Source organism: Chelonia mydas, chromosome 5 (genome assembly GCF_015237465.2).
Source record: "Chelonia mydas isolate rCheMyd1 chromosome 5, rCheMyd1.pri.v2, whole genome shotgun sequence".
Lineage (NCBI taxonomy): Eukaryota > Metazoa > Chordata > Testudines > Cheloniidae > Chelonia > Chelonia mydas.
Window position 1 is genome coordinate 102,208,333 of NC_051245.2, and position 25,338 is coordinate 102,233,670.

The window sequence follows — 25,338 nt, forward strand, 5'->3', positions numbered from 1 at the left end:
ACAGGGGAGTGAGCCTCGTGAAGGAGTGTAACAGCAGTGTAACTTTCTGCGTGGTTGAGCTCCAGGGTGCTAAGGCTTTGTTTAAAGCTCCAGTTGAGCCCTAAAAGATTAATTCTGTGGGATACCCATTATACTGGGGGCAAACAGGAGTTAGAGTTGTGACTCACACAATTGACTTTTGGTTAGTCAGTCTGGTCATTGGTCTGCAAAGCCTGTCAGGAATTCATGGTGCTTTGCAGGGTTCATCTGTTGTTCGTTTGGTGCGTTGCAGATATGTAGATATATTGAACCCTGCCCTTTTTGCTGCTGATAACCACCTGGCAGAAGGGTTCCAGACAGAAATGCGAATCAGTTCCCAGTGCAAAAGAAATAACACATAAAAGTACTAATACTATTAGATACCACGGGTGCTACCGTACCTTTAAGATGTAGTTTATGCTTAGCCTGTTTTGACTACTGTGGCTGGATGGTTACTATGCCACGTGACCCTGCTTCTGCTTCTGCTTCTCTTCCCACTTCCTTTTCTTCACTGCTGTTCTTTCATTTTGCAGTCTAGGGACTGGGGGAAGAGTAGGAGTGAAACAACTCAGAATGGCTTCAGGCCAAACTATCTGCAGTTTGGCTCCACACCAGGCCAATCAGCATACAAATCAGCTCCTTTCATTTATGCCAACCTACTTTATTAAAAAATCGAAACATCTTGTCTTGATTTTCCATTTTAAGCAGGCAAATTGATTTTATTAAACAACTCTGCAATCGGAAGGCTTCAGGGCTATCCTCTCACTATTACAGGTTACAGCTTAAGCCTTGCCACCAACTCACCCGTTAGCGCCATTGAAACATAAAATAATAAAACAAATGTATAGTTTGAAATTTAGTGACATGGCTCCAAAGAATTGGAGAGAGAGGGGCAGGAGGAGCAAGAGCAGCTGCTTCTGGTTTATGCGATTGATCTCAAGAGGCAGCCTGTTCTGTAGTGAATTACATACTGGAACAGATGCCCACTGTAGATGGGGCATTACTAGTTCTTATAATGGGGATGTGATTTCAAATTTGCTTTGGACCCAGTGTTCTATATAATGATTACAACTCTTTTCCCAAAGCCCTAAGAAATTTGGGAGCCTCTAATCTAAGAGAGGATTAGTAAACTCACTTCATTAACTTTCTGTACAAGTTGCCTTCCACCGCTCTTTATTTGGTGGCAGTGTACTTACCATACATGCATATGTCTGGGTGGAAATCTGCGGACGAGAATCTTATCTCTTAGCACAAGCTATGGAATAAGCATGGAGGGGGTGAATTGTGTCTTCCATTTTAGAGCTTGCTTTTGAATATGGCTGAGAGAAAAGAAATATTCCCTTATATCTGCCATCTGCCTAATGGAGATGGCATGGCCCAGTTGATGGGACTCTGCAGAGACAGGAGACCTGTGTTCTATTCCTAGTTCGGTCATTGACTTGCTGTGTGACCTCAAGAAAGTCACATAGGTTGATGTTTTTTTGTTTTTTTTTTTTCCTCAAAAGCACCTACTAATTTTGGGTACCTCCGATTTTGGGTGCTCAGCCTGAGACACCTGTGGTATGATTTTCATAGGTGCTGAGCTCTTGTAGCTCCCAGTTCATTTAGTTGCAATTGTGGATGCTCAGTGCCTCTGAAAATCAGATCCTATTGATATTTCAAGTTGGACTCTCAAAAATTGAGGCAGCCAAAATCAGCTGGCACATAACAAAATTTTGGCTTAAATTCTCTGTTTCTCAATTTCCCCATATGTAAAATTGGGATAATGATCCCCATCTTTTGAAAAGTGCTTTGAGCTGAACAGATGAAAAGTGCTATATAAATGCTAAGTAGCATTATTATATGGATGCAGAATCACACTATTCTCCATAGTTTAAAATTACCCTTGGCATAAGACTGTGGCAGTAGATTATCTCATTTTTGGAGGGGTGGAAAGATTCTGTGGGTTCCTCCTATTTTGTGCCTTTCCCATACCTTCCACTAACCAGATAGGGCCTACCTTCCACTAACCAGATAGGGCCTACATTGCAAAAATTCTCCCCGCAGCCCATGTCTAGATGCCACGTCCTTTGGAACATATCAGAGTAACTTTATGCATTAGCTGGTATTGGTCTCTGGGTCTCTGCACTGGGACAGATTAGAGGTTTGTCTACATGGCCCTGCAGTTCGGACTACAGGGGTATGAACTGCAGTGCACACTAACCTACTGTGCTGTAATTCCCCTTTGTGGGTGAGGCTGGTGCGAACTAAAAATTCCCCAGTTCATGTTAACATAATTCTCTTTCAAACAGGACTAGTTCACACAAATTAGGTACATTTTAGTTTGTGTCAGTGGCATCCACAAGGGTGAGTTACAGCACAGGACAGTAGTGCATGTTGCAATGCACAACTGGGTAGTCCAAACTGTGGGGCCATGTAGACATAGCCAGCAACTAAAGCATAGTCCAGATTGACTAATAATACTGAGCCGCAGATCTCTCTGCACATTTCAGAGTGGAAGGGAGAGGTTAAGGTGAAGCAATAAACATGGAGAGCTGTCTTCAAAAACCCAGCAACTCAAAACTGCTCATGTGTTTTTCAGGGCAGGTAGTAAAATGGCAATAATACTACTAATAATAAATGATAATTAGGGGATGGGAGTTGGAAAATTTGGGATTGTCTCTAGAATGTAAGGTTTAGAGCTGGCAAACCATTCTATCCTGGCTGACCTGGGAGGCGCTTTCTCTTCCCAGAGGCTCAGGGTGCTGCTTCTGGATGACAATGCATTATTATTGGCAGAGTGCTTTTCTGAATATATCTTTCACTTTTTTCTGGCATTTATCATGGAAATTATGGATTGCTTTATTTGCTAGATGAAGACATTATTTACAATACAGTGGGTATGCAGCATAGCTTCAGCAAACAGCCTACTGTAAATGAAATGGACATCAATCCTTTGTGGATGCTGACAATGTGGAACAGCACGTTTTCTTTGCAGGGTGGGGAACGTTAGTTTTATCCTTTACCAACATGGACAGAGTTCTCCAGCGGCTTATAAAATTTAATGCCACTTCTTATTGTTTTTATTGTCTTTGATGCTAAAGTGGCACAAAATTATGCACATAAAAATTAGCTACTATGTTTCAGATATTCTGTAATTTTATGAGGATGTAAATCTGTGAAATACAAATTTTGCCTTTTTTTGATCAACAAGTTGTTCGGGAAGCAACCCTGAATTTCTTTCAATAAGTAAGTAGTTATTGAACTGTTTGAGCAAACAATTTTTAGACTAATTTTCATGAACTATCGGCTTTGGTTTTTTGTTATTCACTTTTTGTCGTGTGTGATTCATTACCTCACTCACATAGTATGGTTTAGGCTTTCATATTAGAGGACTAAAACATTTTAAGTAGCAAATTGTGAATACCACACTTTGATATGAATTTTCAAGCTGCAGTGAGATGCTGTGGTGATGGGAATCATGAAGGTATCTAGATAGAAAGCATTATGCTGGATTCACAAACAGTTGCATGAATATCCAATATTTGTTTGAATATTCACAAATGTCAAATAATAGCAAATGAAATTCAGCCCTGTTAGTCACAAATTGTTTTTATAATTATCCTAAGGACCAGTGAAATTGCAGTCCCCCTAAGAGTTCCTCCATTTTATTTACCCTGCATTATGCAACTACCTGCTCTAAAAGCTAGAAAAATACTAATCTGCTTTGTGGCCATTATAAAGAGGTATTTGGCTATTTTTAAAGCCTTCTCTGTGTTGTAGTGCCTTGGTATTGCAGCTGGACAGATTTGTTTAAAAGCTTTATGTGCTGCTCCTTACCAAATTAATCACCTCCTATCTATTAATGAATTAATCATCACAATGCCCCTCTGTTCTTCTATTGTCACCCCCATTTTATAGATGGGAAGCTGAGGCATGGAAAGAGACAGTGACTTTCTAAAAGTCTCACACACCGTTTGTGGCAGAGCTGGGAACAGAGCCAAAATTTCCTTTATCCAAATGAGTTTTTAAATTTTATTATTTATTATTAGTATCCTCCCTCCCCCCATGGAATGTTCCGTTAGTTCGTTGTTTAAATTAATACATTTTGAAACTCTTACAAAATTCCCCCATTGGGAAATACTTTTTCTTGCTCATGTAATGTTTGGCATTGCAAGGATCCAGATCTATTTCTGGTAACATTACAGATTCTGGTAGTGCATTTCTAACATGCAGATGCATATATATTCTCACAACACATTTTCTCACACTGGCTTTGCATACCCGTGTAGCCACACTTACCGTGCACTTACAGACTTCCTACATACATGCACACTTTTACATGCAGGACATACACACAAAAATGATTAAAGGTCTAGAAAACCTGACCTATGGGGGAAGATTTGAAAACATTGGGTTTGTTTAGTCTGGAGAAGAGAAGACTGAGAGGGGACATAACAGTTTTCAAGTAGATAAAAGGTTGTTACACGGAGGGAGAAAAACTGTTCTCCTTCACCTCTGAGGATAGGACAAAAACCAATGGACTTAAATTGCAGCAAGAGCGGTTTAGTTTGGACATTAGGAAAAACTTCTTAACTGTCAGGGTAGTTAAGCACTGGAATAAATTGCCTAGGGAGGTTGTGGAATCTCCATCACTGGAGATTTTTAAGAGCAGATTATACAAACACTTGTCAGGGATGGTCTAGATAATACTTAGTCCTATTATGAGTGCAGGAGACTGGATTAGATGACCTCTCGAGGTACCTTCCAGTCCTATGATTCTTTGATTCACATTGGCAGTTACTTTAAAATAATGTCTGATTTCAGTGGTATGAATAAAGCTTTGCAGGACTGGGTTATTTAGTAGAACTTAAGCTGTCAGTTAAATTTAGTGTTTTGTTTATGTAGTTTCCTTCTTAAGTAGTAATGAAGCTTCCCTACCTCATGTGCCCCTGTACAACTTCATTTTATATATTTCTGAGTGAATTTAGTGCTCATGAAAGGGCACTTGTAAAATTCTGTAAAGTGTAGGCAGATGCTGTGCAAGATTTCCTCTCTCTATTCCACAGTATCACTCAGATTTGACCTGCAGGCTTGCTGTCCCAATGCTGATTTTCTTTTGACCAGAGATTACCATTTCTGTCAGCTGAATGGTGTTTTTGATATATACAAATGGTCATTAGCATGGAGATCAGCAAACTCATTTTCATTTGTGTGACCTGAGTCATAGTTTCAACTCCAGGTCTCCAGAAATGAGAATCTCATAAACTAACCCACTCTGTAACCTAGCAAAAGCTGCTGATTACAAATATGCTTCAGCACTAGGGACATTATGCAGCTATTCTACAATAAGAAAAAAATAGAGATTTTTGGTTTGCTTTTGTTGTCCATTTATAATTTTTTTCTTTTTTCTTTTGTAGTTTTTGTAGCTACTGCTCTGGCTTTGTCAAATTTCATTTCTAGTAATTTTCTTCCAACATGCGTTGGGATGGAGGAATATGATGTAGTGAACAACTGGTGGGGACAGAGTTAAATACCCATTAATTGTTTGAGAGCGTGGCTTCAGAAGGAATAACTAACTGGTCAAAAGGAGTGGCAAAGGTAGGAACAACATGACATGAAATGAAATGTCAAGAATTATTAGTATAGTCTTTGAAAGAGTAAGTGTGTGCTTATTGCTTGAAAGGTTTGTCTTATGATCATGTTACATAAAGTCAGAGAGTTACAAGGTATACAATATCCTCTAGTTTGGGAAATAGGCACTAAAACTGTCCAGTTTTGTGTGAATGTGAATTTAGTGTTGGTGGATCATCTTGAATTGACAACCCTGTCTACAGTGCAGGTACACCATAAACAGCAGAAGTTCAAATTTCACCACATTGCCCCATCAATATGTCTTATTGTTGGCCAGATGGAAACACCTCTAGTGGTTAGCGGGTAATATGGTCTCTGAAATTTTGTTGTTGTGGTTGTGTTGGAACATCCAGTAGGAACAGGAATGAAATCCACCAAACTCATTTCAAACATGCCACTGAACAACGTGGATTGTAACACTTTGATTGTTATTGAACTGGACTGAATTTGAACTGGTGATATGCATGGTAAGAGATGAATTCCAACCCCTTCAGCCATCCATTTCTCTCCATTTTATGTTAGCTTTTAGATCTAGACTCTGCAACATTTAAACTGTAATGTTTTGTGTCATGTTCTAGGTCACAGAAGCTTGCTTTTATTTCCATTTTCTCATTCTGACTGTAAAGCAAGACTGCCTAGTACAAATTAAGTCACTCTCTAGACAGAAGTGGTCAGGGGGGTTTAGTGTAAAAGTACTCCTTGAAGTTAGTGCACTAATGAGAATAGTGCACATTTTGTTACATAAGCTTTATATTGATTAGAATAGCTACAGAAGGCAGATTCCATTCTCCACAGTTAAATGAGACTTACCCTCTACAGTCTCTGCAAAGGCTTTTTTGGCACTGACAGCATAGCCATTTTTTCTACCTCTGGAACAGGTGATTTCCCTCCATACTTTTGCCCTCTTGAATAGTCAGTCTGGATTATATTTGTGGAATCTGACCTAGTTTTTCAGTGCTCTCCCTAAAGATGACAAAGCCCTCCAGAACCTCTCTGTCTAACTATGAAAAACTACTTTTGATAACACATATTTACAAAATAGTCAACCGCTGTGCATATTAAATCCTAGCAATCCTATCCTACAGCCAGATTTGGGTCAAAAAATACTTTCACAGGGCACCATTTATTGGAGTTTATTAAATATTACTGCAGAGCAGGATAATTAGAGAACTCTTCTAGTTCAGACTCATTAGGCCAGAAATATTCATGGTTTAACTCTATTGACTGACCTCAGTACTTTAACTTAAACCATCTCACACCCACTTGTCAGTGGATTTTATTGCTATATCCTTTACATCTGACCCTTTGGCATGTAGGTTATGCCTACCTAGAGTCTGTTAAACTCACTTTCTGATGTCTAACATACACTGCCTTTATATATCACCTCTGAATTTGTTCCAGTAGTGCTTTTAGTCATCAGTCTAGTAAAGAAGTCAGAGAGAAAGGGCAAGTTACATGGGTGTTTACTAACAAGTTTTTTTTATGATGCGGCCTCTGAGTTTATGGCATTCTTTACCAGTTACTGTATGCTTTATCTTCCAGCAAACGCTTACTTATGAAAATAATTGCTTAAGTTAAAGGAAAGTAAAAAGTTCATTAACAAACTAGACCTTCTGATAGTTTTGCTATCATAAAACCTCAGACAAAAAAATTCCAAATTGTTTGTGTGTGTATATAAGAAGGTGTTGGTTCTTCAATCCTTCAGCCATTTTCTTTGATAAATACATTTATCTATTTGTGTTTTTCAGCAAGTACTATCTTAGGTTCCCCATTTTTCGATACTGCAATATATGTTGTAGAACAGCAGCAATAGGACACTTTAAAAATATTAATCATAAGTAGGGCGTTTTTTGTATTCATTGTTTTAAACATTTTGCACTGGAATCAGGAGGTGCCCCTCTGAGGAAAAAAAGGAGGTAAAGGAATACCAGAGGCTGGGAAAATAGAATACAGAGAAGAAAAGAAGGTAGTAAACCATGAGGAAAAATTATTTCATTATTAATAATTATTACAATTAATAATCTGATTTCAGCACTTGGTGCTTTAAGAAAAACACCAAATACAATGAGACTCAAGATAAAACTGTGAGATTTGCAGTTGGTATTTCAGTGCAGCATATGGTATTTGGAATTGTCCTTCAATATAGCCTTCCAACTGATAGATAGTGAATAACAACCCTATTTTATCCACTTCGTTAGGCCACTGAACAGTATTTCCTTGACACAGGGCTTTAATTCATCTTCGTCTGCTTTGCTGCTGCTTTTTTAGTTTAAGTTTTGCACATGCTTTTGAAATACCTGGTAGTGTCACTGCTGGTTTTCAGCATAATATCTTTGGGAAACAAAGAACAGTATGAACCTGTTTGGGCCCCACATTTGGCTTAAGTTAAAGTTGTTAGAATCTGGAGAGGAATGCCCTCTAGACATTTTATCCATTGTAGTGGGGGGGGGGGAGGGGAGAGAAGAAAAAAACCCCCAAAACCAACAATAAACAATGTTTCCAGTTTCTTTCTGTGAAATTAAAAACAAACCTGTATAACAGCCACTATCCCTTATAGTTTGCTGCAGCTGTATCCATGGTAGGAAGACAATATGATAACAAACCAACAGCTAATCGAGACCTTCATTAACATCATTGTGGTGCTGCATGCAAGTAAGGAATGGGGTGAGCCGAGAGTATAGTACTGAACATCCACCGGTATACGGGACCAAAAGATGAAAATGGGGATGAAAATGAGTTGCACTAGTTAATTTATTGTTATTGGCATGTTATGCACCTGCTGGTGATGTATAGTGACTTGCAATTTAAAAATAAATCATATCCTATATCGTAATGTCAAAATAATGCCTACTTGTGTCTTGGCCTGTCTGTCTTAGAATTGCATCTTCAGATGTTGAGGTAATTGCTGTTTCTCCTACAAATATCCATATTCACATATCAGTAAATGTATTTAAGCATGAACAAGAGTATTTCCTGTTCACTATTGATAATTCTCTGTTCCTTACTTGCTATTCATTATCCTGCTGTCATCCAACAGGGGAGCAGAAACAATACCGTGTGACTTAGGTGGCCAGACAGACACTTGGAATAGCGAATAAATGAAGGGAGCAGTTCATGAGCAACCCACAAGCTGAAATTTGTTTGCATAAACTGTTTGGCCAGTGTTTATGCGTAATGAACATACTTATAAAATCAGGATGGATTCATAAATGATTTATGAAGAGAAAAATGGACTGAATTTTTCAGATGAATTATTTGCAGCAGGTAATTCAGCCAGCTGTACTTTTAAGTGGCCCATTAACTTTTGTGTTTATCATGTTATATGAGTCCACACCTGCAATGGTATTTTTACTGAATATACATTCATACAAGGGGGCAGATTAATGGATCTTCTGTAAACCGTGCTCATTAATGATCAAGATTCCTATTGTGGAATGCAACATATGTCAAAATATTCTCCGTGCAGAAAATTAGCTAAATGAAAATACTCTCTGCCCTTGTGGAAACTGTTTATTTTTATTTATTTTTTTTACGATCAGAGCAACCTCCTTTCCATTACAGAATATTTTTTCTCAAATGAGACTCATTTACAAATACTTCAGCAAGAAAACAGCTGAACTATCACTAAATGTCCGTCAGACTCTCCAAATAGGTCATTGCCAGGCTAGTGAGTTTCTTGGTTGGTTAAGCATCCTCATTTTCATTTCAAGATGCCACGTAAAGCATTCAACTGCCAGGCAGCAATTAGAATTTAATCAGGTCTTAAGGCTGAAATATTTGTCAGCACTGATGGAGAGGAGTCAGTTAGTGTTTAGTTCTGAGGTTCAGCACCGTCCTCGCTACACAGCAATTGAAGAGTTCCAGCTCATTAGCATGCAGGGCCATTGCCTGAACAGCCTTTCCAGTGCTTTATCAGAGATGGCTCTTTTTATCACCAGGAATGATTAGTGTATTTACAAAGAGACTCTTCAGAAATCTTTCTCAAGTATAAATTGTCCATTATTGGATTTTTTTGGATCATTCATTTTTGGTTTGCGTGGATGTCAGTAGCATTTTTTAGATAGTGGAATTTTGCATTTTTGAAACTATTATTAACCAATTTGAACTTTGGGACGGAGCCGTGCCTCTGGGATCAAAACCAGCTCCTGCTATGATAGCTTAGAAATGTACAGAAATGGAACTGATGTTGCAACACAGTATATTTTCCCTTCCAGGAAAACAAAATTACAATGTCTTTTCTTTGAAATGAGAAGGGGAAGCTGCATGTGTGACAGAGAGAAAACAGCAAAATCCCTTCCATTTCCCCCCTCAGTCACAGCACAGTTTAAAAGGAGGGGGAAGATACTGAATAAGCAGTTCAACAGAAAATGCTTAAATGATGCCCATGCTTGAGTTTTGTCTGTGCTAGAGCCTATAACAATGCTAACTGAGTAAAATAACCGAAGGCACAGCTGCTTTATTCCACATCCTTGCTGATTCGTGCTATATTATGGAACTTCAACAGTTGGTCTGTGCTCATAAAGGACATTTGAATAGATGTTTCTAATTTCCACTGGCAGTGCATCGCTGGATTTTGACCTCCTGAAAATAAGTCTTCAGAGGGGAGATAATGTGAAGATGGTCTTTTAATTCCCAGTCTACGTATGTTTTGGCTGAGCTGAATGGAAGAAATTGGAATAGATCGAAACAAACAAAAAGCAAGTTCATTAGTTTTTTCCACCTAGTAAAAATGCTTGTTAAAATCTCCTGGGTTTCTCTGTTTGACTATTGAATCCCATGATGCACAATAAATACAATATATTAATGAACATACCCCTCTTGTGGGAGGGCTTTGATAGACCTGAGGTACTACAAATCATCCATTTGAATGGATACAGCCTTCAGCTGTAACCCTTATGAGTAAGGGGGTGAGTGGGTCAGCTCTGGATAAAGCTGTCCTGCTTATTATCCTGGAGGGTTTTTGAAGGGAAAGACTAGCACTACTTCTAATCCCTCCTGAGCACCACAGAATTTCAATTGGCGATGGGACATGCCCCTAGCCACAGAAAAGGAATTGCCACAAGCATCCTGGTCATAATGTTTGTTGTGACTTTAGTGAGTTGTGCAGAGGAGGAGAACGTAGTAAACCCACATTGCTGTGGGGTGGGTAGGTAGGAAAATGTATGTAACAGGGTAGCATGATCTAAGACCTGCATAGGTCTCAAGGTTTTGCTGTTGGTGCTCCCTGCTAACAAGAGGTAGAACCCTGCCTAGAGCTTCCCAGTAAATTCTGCTACTTCACGTCAGCTTCTCCACCAGGATATGCCGGTGGGCGTGACCCACTTATCAAAGAGAACTGGGGACAGACAGGGAGGTCTTGTCAGGAAACGCCAGGCTTGTGAAGAAAGATTGGGCTGAGGTTTATGGTCTGTTGTTGTTTGAGATACCAGTTAGGCCAACCCCCAATAAGGGGAAGTGTGGCCTTATACAGCATATGTGGATTTTATCTGAGCTGAGGGGGAATGCTCCACCTGTTCAGACATCTGCTTATATCAAGTTAGCATTAGGTCCATTTTGCTTAACACGTCACCACACAGCCCTCACTGAACTGAAATGTTAAAGGGTTAGGGAGGACATTTGTTTTTAGAAGTTACGATGACTTTAGTTTAAGGCTTTCCCAATCTTTTTTATGTTGTTACCCCACACTGAGCTGCTCCCAATTGGTTGTCTTCAGAATCTTGTGTGCCAGTTCCCAGCGTGCTTCACTGGAGGTGCTGAGAGAAATGGCATGATGTGCCTGAAAGCCCCATTGCTCAGTATGTTTAAATAAGACTTGAAGAAACACTATCTCATTTACAAGATTAAATGATTTTGCATTGGCAGGGGGATGGACTGGATGAGTTATTAGGTCTTTCCTATCTGAAATCATTTATATACTAGGTGATTTGATATCTGAGACCTACAACTTATAAACTGATAGAAAAGTAGGGCCTTGAGACGACATCTAGTCCATCCCCCATGCTGAGGCAGGACCAAGTGCCTTGAAATCCTCCAGTGACAGGGATGCCACAACCTCCCTTGGTACCTATTCCCACCCTTAAATATCTTTTTGTAGTTAGTTTTTTTCCTAAAACCTAACTTTCTGCTGATTACGTTGATTATGTCTTTCCTATCCTCAATAGACCTGAAGAACAATTGATCACAGCCCTCTTTATAACAGCCCTTAATATATTTGAAGACTGTTATCAGGTTCCCCTTTGGTCATCTTTTCTCAGGACTAAACATGCCCAGTTCTTTCAGCCTTTCCTCATAGGTCATGTTTTCTAACCCTCTTAGCATCTTTGTTACTCTCCTCTGGACTTTCTCCAGTTTGTCCACATCTTTCTTAAAGTGTGGCACCCAAAAATTGGACATAGTACTCCAGCTGATGCCTCCCCAATCCAAGTAGACCAGAACTTGAAGCCATTGAATTGTGATGTTGAGAGGAGTGACACTGCTGGACCACATGCAGAATGATGTCATCAGGAGTGAGAACAAGGTCTGCAGTATTAGAAACAAGCTACAAGAGAGGAGGCTGAGATGGCATGGGCATGTACAAAGGATGGATGCAGGGAATGCTGTTAGGCATTTGAGATTAGAGTTTGCAGGAGAATGAGAAGACAGTCAAATTGTGTAGAGACTGTGTACAGGAGACTGGAGTGGATAAGGAGAGTGTTGGTCCAGAAAGCCTTGAAAAGACTGATCCAACAACCGGACCCCAGCTAGCTGGTAAAAGGGGAAGAAGTAGTTGTTGATTGCCCATATTACATATAGAAGAAGTGTTCATAAGCACAGTGGTCTTGATGATTATCAGGAGGTGGGAAAATATAAAGGTAATATCTTGGCCCCATTGAACTCAATGGGAGTTTTGCCATTAATGTCATTGGGGCCAGGATTCACTCAAAGTGAGCAGGAAGAGCAACAGAGTGGGAGCCTTTTCCAAAGAATCCTGTAATTCTCAGGGGATGAAAGTGAGAAAGCCAGCACAAGTCTTCTTTTAAGAGCTTAACAGGGATGTAAGTGCTGAATGGGACTTGTGCTCGCTTTCTGCAATGGTGGGAAGGGGGAATTTCACCCACAATGTTACCATTTAAATTAAAATACAACAGTATAAATTTCAGTCAATAGAAATGACAAGTGTAACTTACAGCATTATTAACTATTAAGGAAAAGAAAATATATAATTACAAATGCTACTAATACCTTGGAATTAAAAAAGGAGAGGGGAAAAAAACCTCTAGTCAACTCTAAGAAAATATTCCTTTATGCATATTGGCATAAAAATACACTTTCAAAAACAGAGTACTAGCTACTGCCATATGTGGCATACAATATTTTAAGCCATCATTGTTGGCCCATATAGAACTAGTCAGTAAATCATTATCAGGACCAACACCACCTTGTATACTTAGCAATTCATCCTTATTGACCATTTGAGCTGATAAAAAGGCTATAACATCATCACAGTCCAAAAATATATTTTCTTTTTACCTTTGATTAGCATAACTTTGGCAAGGAATAATACAGATAGATTCTAACCAAAAGACAGAAATTCTGGATGAAAAGTGTCTTCCTTCATACTGGTTAGTTTTGCTAATGTCTGGAAATATAAAAACCACCTTCTTCTGAAAATGAATGTTTCCTTTTTCCCTTCTAGATAATTGACAATTCACACTCTCTCCCACAATGATGCTAAGATAATGGTTACAATTCTTGTACACACAGAAGAATCAGATGGAGAAGCATTTAAGGAAAAACCTGAGAGGAATTTGAAAGATGAATAGGAGGCTTAAATTTAGCAATAGAATTTAACAGAGAACAAAAAGTTCAACCCCTGCTAATGCCTCAGTGAAAGAGCCTAATATTGAAGATTTTATGAAATTCTCCGTTACTTCCCCCGTTTCTATGTAATTCAGTCAAGTGTTGTCCTTTATTAAAATGCCAGTTGAAAGACCAAGTTCTCCCATGTGCTTCTGTGATGATTTTGATGGAGTAAGGGGTGCAGAATGGGACTCAGAGTTTTGGTGCTTTTGTCCTGGTTTGTAAATCAAGAATCGTATCCACAAATTCCTTAATTTTGTTTCCCTTCTTCCCCCCACTAACTTTATCCTTTCCAAATTAACTACTTTGGGAGAAACTACATCCAAGTTGAAAACTGTTGACCCTTGACTGGTACTCAAAGTAGTTTTTCTAAGAAATGTCTGATCGAACTCCTATAGCAGACTGTTGGGAACAGGTCCTTTCTGTCTGTAGCTTCCATTTCAATGGCTGTGAGTGGAGGGAGAATGCATAGGACTGAGACATCAAGGAAACCCTCCCACCCATGTCCAGAGTCCTCTTTGGAATAATGGGAGCAACAATTACTACTAATTTGGGAGGGATTTTCAAAAGCATTTAGTGCTGGACTAACTCTGCTCCCACAGAATTCAGTGGCAGTTCTACCCTGAATTCAGCGGGAGCAGAGGTAGGCCGTCATCGAGCACTTTTGAAATTCCCACTTATAGTCATTGGGGAAGTGGTGTGATAACTCCCTTTGTTGGAAGGCCAATACAGAGACAGTCTACTTGCCTCCCTCTTTATTCACGGATGTCTCTTTAAAAAAGAGAGTATCAAAAGGGGAAAGAGGGTGGGGCAATAAAACATATGCATAAGCACTAACAAATTGCTGTGATCACATCTGCATCCATGCCCACTCTACTGGTGGGAGATACCCTCATATCACTGATACACATTTTCCAGTTGCCCTAAACTTCTTTTCCTTTGGATCCTTTCTTTAAAAAGGGACATCACTGAACAAAAGGGAGGCAGAGACATTCCGTTTAAATCACTAAAATATAAAGCACATAGAATTAAAATGAGCAAAGGTAAACAATTGACATGTTTATTACTAAAGCTCCCACACAGGTTTGTACTGTGATGAATAAAGACCCCGAATATGTATATATCATGTGACAAGGAGGATTGGGGGAGGAGGCCTTTACCTCCCTTCTTCCAGCATGGCCTCAGCATCATGAGGCTAGAGGACTAAGACTGATGGGAAAAGCCTTGTTTGAGTGGTGATAACAGCAAGGAGGGAAAAGCAGGCTTTGTCTCCCTTAAGCATTTTAGGATGTGGGTGACGCAGAGCCTCTGTCTCAATGGTAGCAGAGAGAGTGATGGTGAAGGCTTATGTTCAACAATTAATTAGACAGACATTTGGTACTGCTGTGAATAAATGATTCAGAAGTAGCTAATGATCTTAAGAGATTACTTTTCCACCGTTTATTGTCATCAAATGCATTTGGGTGGGTTAATACTTTGTGCTCAAGAAAGCACAATGTGATTCAGTCAATGGCAGCCCAGGAAAGTAAGATCCAAACCCCACAATTTACAACATTGAGTTTCATGATCCTAAAATGCAGTGCAAACCGAAACAGAGAAATGGAACTTGATATAGGTTCCAACTACCAGCTCTATAAAACATAAACTTTTCCATACTTCATGCCTTACGTGAAAACAAGCAATCATTTTAACTTTCTCATGCACATATATGATATGGGAATGAGTAGGAGACAGATAGGATGGAGTACTTTTACCTTACTTGGTTAGCTACCAACCTTAAGCCTACAGTAATTTATCAGGATGGACATCTTTCACAAAGCAACATAATTCAGATTCTGTTCTATATAGGTTCATATTCCAAGGCTTATCACTATAGTATCTGCATGCCTTCCAGTAGAGTGTTAGGCAATGTGACCAGCATCTGTCATGTGGTGTTTGTTCTCTCATTTTCTCACCAGGGCAGAAGTGTGTGCAACAGTGTGTCTTGTTTTTGTTGGGTTTTTTTTTTGTTTTAAATTTGCTATGCGTGTGTGTTAGAGAAGATAATGTCAAATAAATGTGCCAACGTGGCGATTAATGACCACGTTGATTAATGACTACTGCCCTGGCCTCACTGTACTTAATTTTGGAACTCAGTGGTGCATGATACTGTCTCTTATCCTTCTAAATCTTGAATCAGCGAATTAGATCAGCTTAACCTATCTCTCATCAAAAAGTTCTCAAACTTTGCAAACAAAATATGCCAAAGGGATCTTTGGCCCAGATTAAGGACTCAGAATCATAAATCTAAAACTACTTAGGAAATGATTCATGGCCTTGGTTTTGAAAGTCTCAAGAAAAAGAAATGCAATTCATACTATATTTCTAAATGTAAAGGTTTCACTTCTAGTTTGCCTCCTAAGAACGTCAAAAATCAGATAGGATGACCACCGAGTTAGTGAGAATTTGGTTATATAGGGCCATAGTTCATCTGAGCAAACAGTGAGCTAAAGGGCACTGCAGAATACTGGGAAATTAATCTCATATTTAAAATATTTATATATCTTTATTTTGGATATCTAAGTGTCAGTCGTAAAGTTCTGCTTTCTTTTCCTCCAGGCAATCTATTAAATAGTTCACATGCAGTTACAGAGCTGTCATCATGGAGGTGTAATGAAAAGTATGGGATTCATTCTCAATTTTCATCATCTGTTCAGTAAGGACTCATTTTGAGGTTACTCTTTAGCTATAGCACCTTGGGCTATGATCCTGTTAACCCTTATAAGCTAAATCAGATCAAGCCTTGTCAGTATTTGGATGGGAACCCTCAAAGGAAAACTGACACAACACAGGAACCTGTGACAATATCCTTGCAATGGGCACTTGTCCCTCTGAATCAATACTCCCACATGGTGCACTGTGCCAATAAAGTGCAATCTCTTGAGTGAGATGAAAAACCAACATCCTGTTCATCTTTGGTTTTTGAAGGTCCCATGGCACTTTGTGCAAGACTGCAAGGATCTAATTCATGGACCTTCTCCATCTCTCAAAGTAGATGAGCTTCCTTCTCCAAGAATTGAAAATCCTAGTGTCTCAAGGCTTGGTCCTTCACTCCAGCCCTGACTTTCTCAAGTTCCAGGTATTGCTTGTGAATACTCTATCCTGACAAGCCAGGGGTTGCAGACAAAGTCCTCAAGGTCCTCCTTTGCTCTCAGAAAAAGGATGACTTCCTATGCTTCCTACAAGGTTGTTCTCTTCTAATGCCAGGATTGGCTGATCTTTGACAAGAAGCCTCAATTTCTCTCCATTCTGGAGTTTCTCCAGCACAGGTTTCAAAAGAGTTTTTTCGCAGCCCCCTTGGGGATCAAGTCTTATCTGTAGGCCTTTATCCTGCACCCACTGAAGTCAGTGGTAAGGCATAGTGCCACCTTACGGGGATTGCTTTTGCAGTGGGTTTCCATATCTGGTGATGAGGTTCCTCAAAGCAGTATTCTGTCTTAGGCCATTGATCAAGTCTCCTGTTTCTTCACTGGAATCGCAGTCCAGTCCTTAATGTCCTTTGTGTGGATCACTTGCAGAACCTTCATTCTTTCCATGTCTCCCTCCTTTCTTAAGAGCTTGCTTTTCTCATAGCTATTACTTCACCTCATGATTTGGTGATTAGCTTAATAAAACCATGTGATTCCTGAAATGCAGAACACTGTTCTAATGTGATAATGTGCAAATAGCACAACACGGTGTCCAGATGTTTTGTAATGATGATTTTGTATCCCCCTGCAAATCCAGTTGATGGTGATGAAAGGTTAAAGGCAAAGCCATCTGATGATGAATTAACTTTCTATCTGTCAAAGGTTGAATATCACTTTCTCAGATACATAGCCTGTTGATATGGGAGACTAAATGACTCTAACACATGTCCATTATATGAATCTTTCTCCATCCCCAAATAATAAGTCATACTCTCATTTGGGGTCTCTTCTCCTTTCCATATGTGCATTGATGGGTGTTACATGCACTTACTGAAGATGCATATTTGAGTGCTAGCAGAGTTCACTGGATATTTAAGTCTCATTAGATGGATATGAATAAAATATTTTAGTGTAGAAAGTTACAATGCCTCTGGTCTCTGCTTTATTAGAAAGGCTGCCAGGTGTAAGTCATTGTGGGTTTTTACTTAATAGGGTAAATATTAAAATAAAGTAAAGATCTGTCCTTTGAACAGCTAATGAGAGAAATCTGAGCTGAATGTGGGACAGAAGAAAATAACTGTAAGACTTGGTGGAGAATTAGTAGCATTAGGAACGTACACGTCGGAAACAAAATGAATTTACATTATCTCTTAACATTTTGAGGAGTCTGGTTCATGGTTTTAGCGGATTAACTTGACATGATTGTAATTGCAAGCTAACATGAGATACCCTGAGGTTCCCCCAGAATCCTAGTAGTTTTTTAGCAGTAATTTAGACCTGATTTGTTTTCCTACATAGTGTCTTTATTTCGCTGAAGCAGCTCTCAGTTACTGTTCAGGAAGAATGATATACATACGTTATAGGCCAAGTGAGTGTATATTTCCAGCAGTTTTATTGGCTTCACGTGCGCTCGGCACAATCCCTATGATGAACAAATTGGCAAATGGATTCTGTGTGGTGAAACCACAGCCTTCTGTTGTTCTCTTTCTATGTGCAGTGCTAATTAAACTCTAAAGTTACAAATAGCTTTTTAAACAGTCATAGGGAGAAAACCAAAGGGCAAAAACATGCCTCCCTCTGCCAGGAGTATCTCTGATGAACTCTGAAGGATGGAGCCACATTTTCGTCTCTGGGTAAGGGGAGGGTTACCAAAATGTGAGGCTTTTAAAGATATATGGCAGTAAAGGAAAAATAGGTATAGGAACCTTCCCCTTCCTGAGGAAAGAAGTTGTCATTAAGAGGCATTTGGAAAGTAAAAGGGCCCTTCTTATTACGCAGGAGTTATTTGCAAATACACCACAAGATTTCTTCCATTCCACAATAAACAGTGGATGTGCTAACATAACACTTTACCATGACCACAGTTATTTTGACAACAGCCTAGCTTGGAAACTTAGTTGTGACTTTTTTTAAACCAAAATGTCATTCTCATGAAAGCTGTCAGACTTGCAGCCTTGTCCCTACAGGAGCTATAGCATGAATAGAGCACTGCAAGCTTTTCCCACTTGTGCCTAAGACCTGGTCTAGAGGAAGCAATCTTGTGTGTTGTGAGGGCATTTCAGTCTCAAAGCCCAGCCAGTCTTTGGCATCTACCCAGTAGGAACAGGACTGTGATCACCAGTTCATTTCACAGAAGCCACCGAGCAGCCACGAGATTAGGGAAGGGTGAACTCATTTTTTTTTTTTTTTGCTCAATTTTGAGCACATTCAAATATGTGGCTTTGAAAGTTCAGCTTGAATTTGAACAATCTTGAGTTCATGCTCCACTTTAGGAGAAGCTGAAGAAAGATGCAATGAGGAGGAGAAAATATTCTAATGAAAAACAAATATACATAGAGCATGGTATGAATAGAGGAAAAAACACATACTGAGAGAGAGGAGAGAATAATTCTCATGGAAATATATATAACACAGAGAGAGAGAGCGCTACTCAATTCTGCAAGCCTAGCTTTGGGGAGGTGTTGTGTCTTTCATACATAGGACAGGCTTCTCTTTAAGTAGAAAACTCTGAATCCTGTTCTCCCTCTGAAAGACCCAAGTGACTGCCATTGAAGACAATCTTGTGGGGCAAAAATTGGGCCCCTTTAAAAAAAAAATATGAATCAACCTATGGGGGGGGGTATAAAGGAAGAAAGGTTCACAAACCTGAACCAGGTTTTAGGAGCTCAAAATATAGTTTGCAGGGATCTTCAGCTACTCTCATGCCTGTGTTTGACAATAATGACTTCTGATCACCATCACCTATGTTGGATTTTGAATCGAGGACCTAGGCACAAAAGCCTCCATAGATCATTACCAGTTTCTTAAACCATCCAGTTCCCCACTTGAAGCATTTAAATATAAATGAAATCAGGTCAGCAATATATATTTAATTTCTGCAATGCATGTCTTTCTGAGATAGGTGGGGAAGCATAGCCTTCTTCATACTGTGAAATACTTCCATTAGTCTTTTCTGCTGTGGTTTTGTTACTGACGTCTGACAGGCAACATTTTACCACATCTCTGAGAGAATATGTAGGGTTTAGAAATATTAAATGAGAATAGATTGTAGCTAAAACTGTAATTAGAAACATTCATATTTTGTACAGTTAATTATATATTGAAGATATTTATACTCCTCCAGTTAACACGTAACATGCAACTAAAGAATGTGAAACAACCCTCTGAGTGTTTTATTATTCAGCTAGTAATATAACTTGGTAACCATAGCAAATTAAGTACACATAGTAGATGATTAAAGGGGCTGAGGCCCAAATGGAACATAAATAGAGGAGTGTTATGAAGTGACTTCAACTCCTATAGTAGAAGGGTGGTCTGAATTTCTATGGTTTCAGAAGTACAGAGAATCTGAAGAAATTATTACCCAGTGCACAATGTGCTGTGTAATGATGACAGTACCGAGATGGTCATATCACTAGGGAGGGTCTGATCCTATTAGTGCCAATAGGAAATCCCTAAATGTCAAGCCATTTTTAGCTAATCTTCCCCTTGCTCAATTTTCAAGTGGCATGAAGTAGCATCAAGGATTAATGTCTCATCCTAGAAGGAGGCTATATTTTTGGTTTCTGAAATAATTTGTCTTAACTTTAGACAAAAGACTAGGCAACTTGTTCATCGCCTAATTTCTTCAACCTCCTGCCTACACTAATGCAGCAAATAACTTGTGACCAAGTGATAACTTCAATTGGTACAGCACCTTCCATTTGGAAGAATCCCCAAATACTTTACAAACATAAACAACAGTAGTATAGCACAGAGATCACTGTAGGCACACACTTTGAAATGCAGCAGCTGTTGTATAGTGCATAGCAGCACTATAGAAAAATGTAGAGTAGGAAGGGAACAGCATTGTACCCAATTGAGATTGCAGGTGAGTTTTAGATAGGTACCCAGATACTCAAGTTAGAATTTGGCCAGGATATCAGGATTAAGATGAGAGCTGGCCAAGTGCTACAAAACACATTTGTGGACTTTCATCCAAACAATAAAAATACAGATTCATTTAAAAAAATGGGCCCCATTAAATTTAATTTTGTTACAAGTGTCCCGTAAAGAGGTGCATACAAAAACCATTTGCAGTGTTCAGCGAGAAGTTTGTTGGACCTATAAAAACTGGAACAACGTTGCATATTCTTAAGGTGCCAGTAGGTGGAGCTCATCTATTAACATGTGTACTGACATCTCTGCTTACAGAGCACTCCTGTATCCGATTTCTGGGTGAAAATAATTCTTGTGCAGAGAGCCAGCTATTGCTTAAATCCAGGCAGAGGTGCCTTGGAGATCTTTTGTTCAGCTCCTCGGATGAGAGGATGTCTAGGCGCAGGTCTCTGAGATCTCTGTTTGACCACTTTGTGAGGTTAGTGTCTCGTTACCAGTGGCTGAAGTAGATCCAAACAGGAAGGGGTCCTCCAGTCACAGTGTCTGTATATTATAAGTATTTACAATGTGGTGTGAAGTGACACTGCATCTTCTCATTTAATGGGACATGGCAGGGGGGAAATAATAATATATATTCATATAGCACATTTCATCCATAGTTCTCAAAGCACTTTACAAAGGAGATTGGCATCATTATCCCCATTTTACAGATGGGGAAAATGAGGCACAGAGAAGTGAAGTGACTTGCCCAAGGCCACCCACTAGGTTAGTTGCAGAGTTGGGGCGATGTTCTTTATTGCTGTTTACTTGGGGACAGATAACAAAGGTATCTGGGTGACTAAAGATGCAGACAGGCACATTTGTAAATTCCATTAGTCACAGGCAATGCATGAAGGGTGGCATGCAGGGTGACGTGCTCCCCTACCCCCCGATTTCTGCCTTCCATTTAGCACAGAGGTTTTCAGACTGTGGGGTGTGCCCCTTAGCAGGGTGTGCTACACAGTTTGAAAACTGTTGCCTGCCTCCTGCCAGGAGCTGGCGGATTGTAAGCTGGTGGGAGCTGTTTTGGCCCCTGCCTCTTTGTGCTGTGGGCGCCGGGCCATTGGCTGGCTGTCCAGCAGCCCTTCCTGCCTTGGTCTCTGAGCCAGGCCACGTCTGCACACCTGGGCGCTCCCCAGCCAGGGTGAGCGGCACAGCTACAAGCTGTGCCCCTCATGCGTCTTACCTGTCCCCCTCTGGAGCTGGCCCTGGCCCATGGAGTGCGGCTGCCATGAGATGCTCCCCAAGACACCCACTTGCCACTGCCCTGGTAGTCCTGGCTCTGCTGCTGCTCCTCAGCCCAGAGGAGACACGTGGGGCAGTCCTGTGCCCCCACACCTTTAAATTTGCCCCCCCCATAAAGAGTTATGTGTGTCTGCCATTAATCATCTAAGTGAGTTAGGTGCTTAACTCCCGTTGACTATATGCATCTTTAGGTTCCTAAATAGCTTTGAAATTTTGGCTTTTAGTGCTTGTGGTGTACTTGGCCCTGGGCAAATACTAGGGAAAAGGTTGTCCCATTTTTAGAATTGAAAAAGCTGAAGAGAAGGGCAATGAAAATGATTAGGGGGATGGAACAGCTTCCATATGAAAAGAGATTAAACAGACTGGGATTTAGAAAAGAGATGACTAAGGGGGGTATGATGGAGGTCTATAAAATCATGACTGGTGTGGAGAAAGAGAATAAGGAAGTGTTATTTACCCCTTCACATAACACAAGAACAAGGGGGTCACACAATGAAATTAATAGGCAGCAGGTTTAAAAGAAACAAAAGGAAGTACTTCTTCATACAATGCATGGTAAACCTGTGGTACTCATTGCCGTGGGATGTTGTGAAGGCCAAAAGTATAACTGGGTTAAAAAAATTAGATACATTTATGGAAGATAGTTCCATCAATGGCTATTAGTCAAGATGATCAGGGATGCAATCCCATAGTTTCGATGTCCCAAAACCTCCAACTGCCAGAAGCATCTGACACTGGCCCCTGTCAGAGACAGAATATTAGGCTAGATGGACCATTGGTCTGACCCAGTCAATGGCCATTCTTATGTTCTTATGATCCTAAAATATCCATCTTTAACAGACATAAAGGTTAAAGATCATAACTTTAGGTAGGAGGCGCAGTTTTCAGTTTTTATTTGCTCACTTTTGTTTCCTTTGCATGTCTCTCCTTTATCTGTCTATATTCTTCTCAATGGTATATGAGGGTTGGATCCTAAACTCACTCATATAATTCCATGCCCATTTTATACCCCCACTTTCCAAAACCTTTTTACACATATAGAAACAAGTAGACAAATATGCAGTGTATCCCTGTGTTTGTAATATAGAATGGGCTATAATGTTAATGAGAGATCTGATGACATAATGATTTAATTAAAATTTCTGTCCAGACAAGCGAGGGATATTTGTTTGCTGTGCTACCTTAGACGCCCGAGTGCAGAGATATAGCTACCTTGACTTTCACAGAGCTATGTTGATTCACACCGTCTAGGGATCTAGGCATCCCTGGCCCCCAAACTGAATCACAGGTACATTCATAGAGAAAAAGCACCTTGCCTTAAAAGTTCAAGACAAAAACTATGCAGCGTTTTTACCTTAATTAAATATGGTTTAAGGTGGGGTGGATTTTTTGTCTCCCTTTCTTTTCTCTGCTTATCTCAAGCCTTTTTATCTCTTATCAATCAGCCAAATGGAATAGAGAGAGGAAAATGTCCTTCCGCAGTATTCCCCTCTAACGCACCCCAAACTACTTTTAAAACTTAACACTATTTTTTAATTTTCTAGGTTGCTTTCCACCCAGCTCTCCCAATCCATAGTTTTCTGACTTTTGGTCAAAGAAAAACAAAAATGTCTTGTGATGAAGCCCATCAGTCAAGCAATAGTTAGTGACTTCTGAAAGCAAGAGAAAATATTTCACTGAGCAGTAAAGCTTTCCTTTGTGCTAGGTCCTTCACTGCAACCTTAGTGGCTGCAGAAGTACATTAGATAATTATCTCATATACCCACAGCACTTTAGATATCCCTGTATTTGGTTTTATTCCATCAGATTTGTGAACCAATTTAACCTAGCTCTAGCAATAAACCTTAGAGTTTGTCTGAGTTGTATTTGAATCCTTTGATTTTGTCACCTTCTCAGCCAGTCTCACTGATGTAAATGTTTTCCGTCTCTCAAGTGATAACTATCATTTCTATAATTGGTCTTACTCTTACTACTTCCAGTTAGAGTGCGCAGAGCTCCTACACATTCAAGCTCCACTCAAGTAGGGATGAAGTGGTGTGTAGGACCTTGGGTAGGCTTGCTGAATCAAATCATATTGAATTTCACTCGATAAATGCATTCAGCTAGGTTGCTTTCCTCAGACAAAGCAAACTTTTGCTTCCCAAGCCCTGTCCCTTTTGTTTGCACTGGAGTCTGTTCTCTGATTCCTTGCAATGAAGGACTTGCTGACAGATGGGTTGGTGGAGTATAAAGTGAAGTCCCTTGGGAAATCTCCCGTTACTACAGCCAAACTATCTAATCTGTGACATAAGACATAACCCTCAGTATGATATAATGACAGAAAATTTCCCGATGGCCCTCTCTGGTATGTGGTTTTGTTTTTTCAGATATCACTCAAGGATTTCAGAGGAAAATGTATCTTGTGCAAGCAATGACATTTCTTCTTTCTTCTGCAGTTCTTATGGGTGATCTCATTGCATAGGAAGGGAAGGCACTATCACCCTGATGGAACCTGGCTCAATAAGGTTCTGAGGCAGGCTACTAGATTTAAATATTAATCTGATGAGGTTCAACAAAGACAAGTGCAGAGTCCTACACTTAGGACGAAAGAATCCCATGCACTGCTACAGACTGGGGACCGAATGGCTACGCAGCATTTCTGCAGAAAAGGACTTAGGGGTTACGGTGGACGAGAAGCTGGATATGAGTCAACAGTGTGCCCTTGTTGCCAGGAGGTAGGGGCATTGCCAGCAGATTGATCGTTCTCCTCTATTTGACATTTGATGAGGCCTCATCTGGAGTACTGTGTCTAGTTTTGGGCCCCACACTACAAGAAGGATGTGGAAAAACTGGAGTGTCCAGCGGAGGGCAACAAAAATGATTAGGGGACTGGAACACATGACTTATGAGGCGAGGCTGAGGGAACTGGAATTGTTTAGTCTGCAGAAGAGAAGAGTGAGGGGGGATTTGATAGCTGCTTTTAACTATCTGAAAGGGGGTTCCAAAGAGGATGGATCTAGACTGTTCTCAGTGGTAGCAGATGACAGAACAAGGAGTAATGGTCTCAAGTTGCAGTGGGGGAGGTTTAGGTTGGATATTAGGAAAAACTTTTTCACTAGGACGGTGGTGAAGCACTGGAATGCGTTACCTAGGGAGGTGGTGGAATCTCCTTCCTTTGAGGTTTTTAAGATCAGGCTTGATAAAGCCCTGGCTGGGATGATTTAGTTGGGGATTGGTCCTGCTTTGAGCAGGGGGTTGCACTAATTGACCTCCTGAGGTCCCTTCCAACCCTGATATTCTATGATTCTGTTATTCTCATATTCAACCTTCATTGAAATAATAACAGCAATAAAAGACAAAAAAAATTACAAATGCTACAGATTCAAGATCAGTCTGTAACTCACAGCTAAGGAAAACTTTTATTTACTTTACAAGTATCTGCATTTGTTGTTAAATTATACTTATTAGCATATAAATTTTTCTCAAAGTTCCAGTGGTGGTTGCTGTTGCTGCCATTCAAGTCGGTTGCCCTTCAACAGTGCCTGTCTTTTTTTTCCCG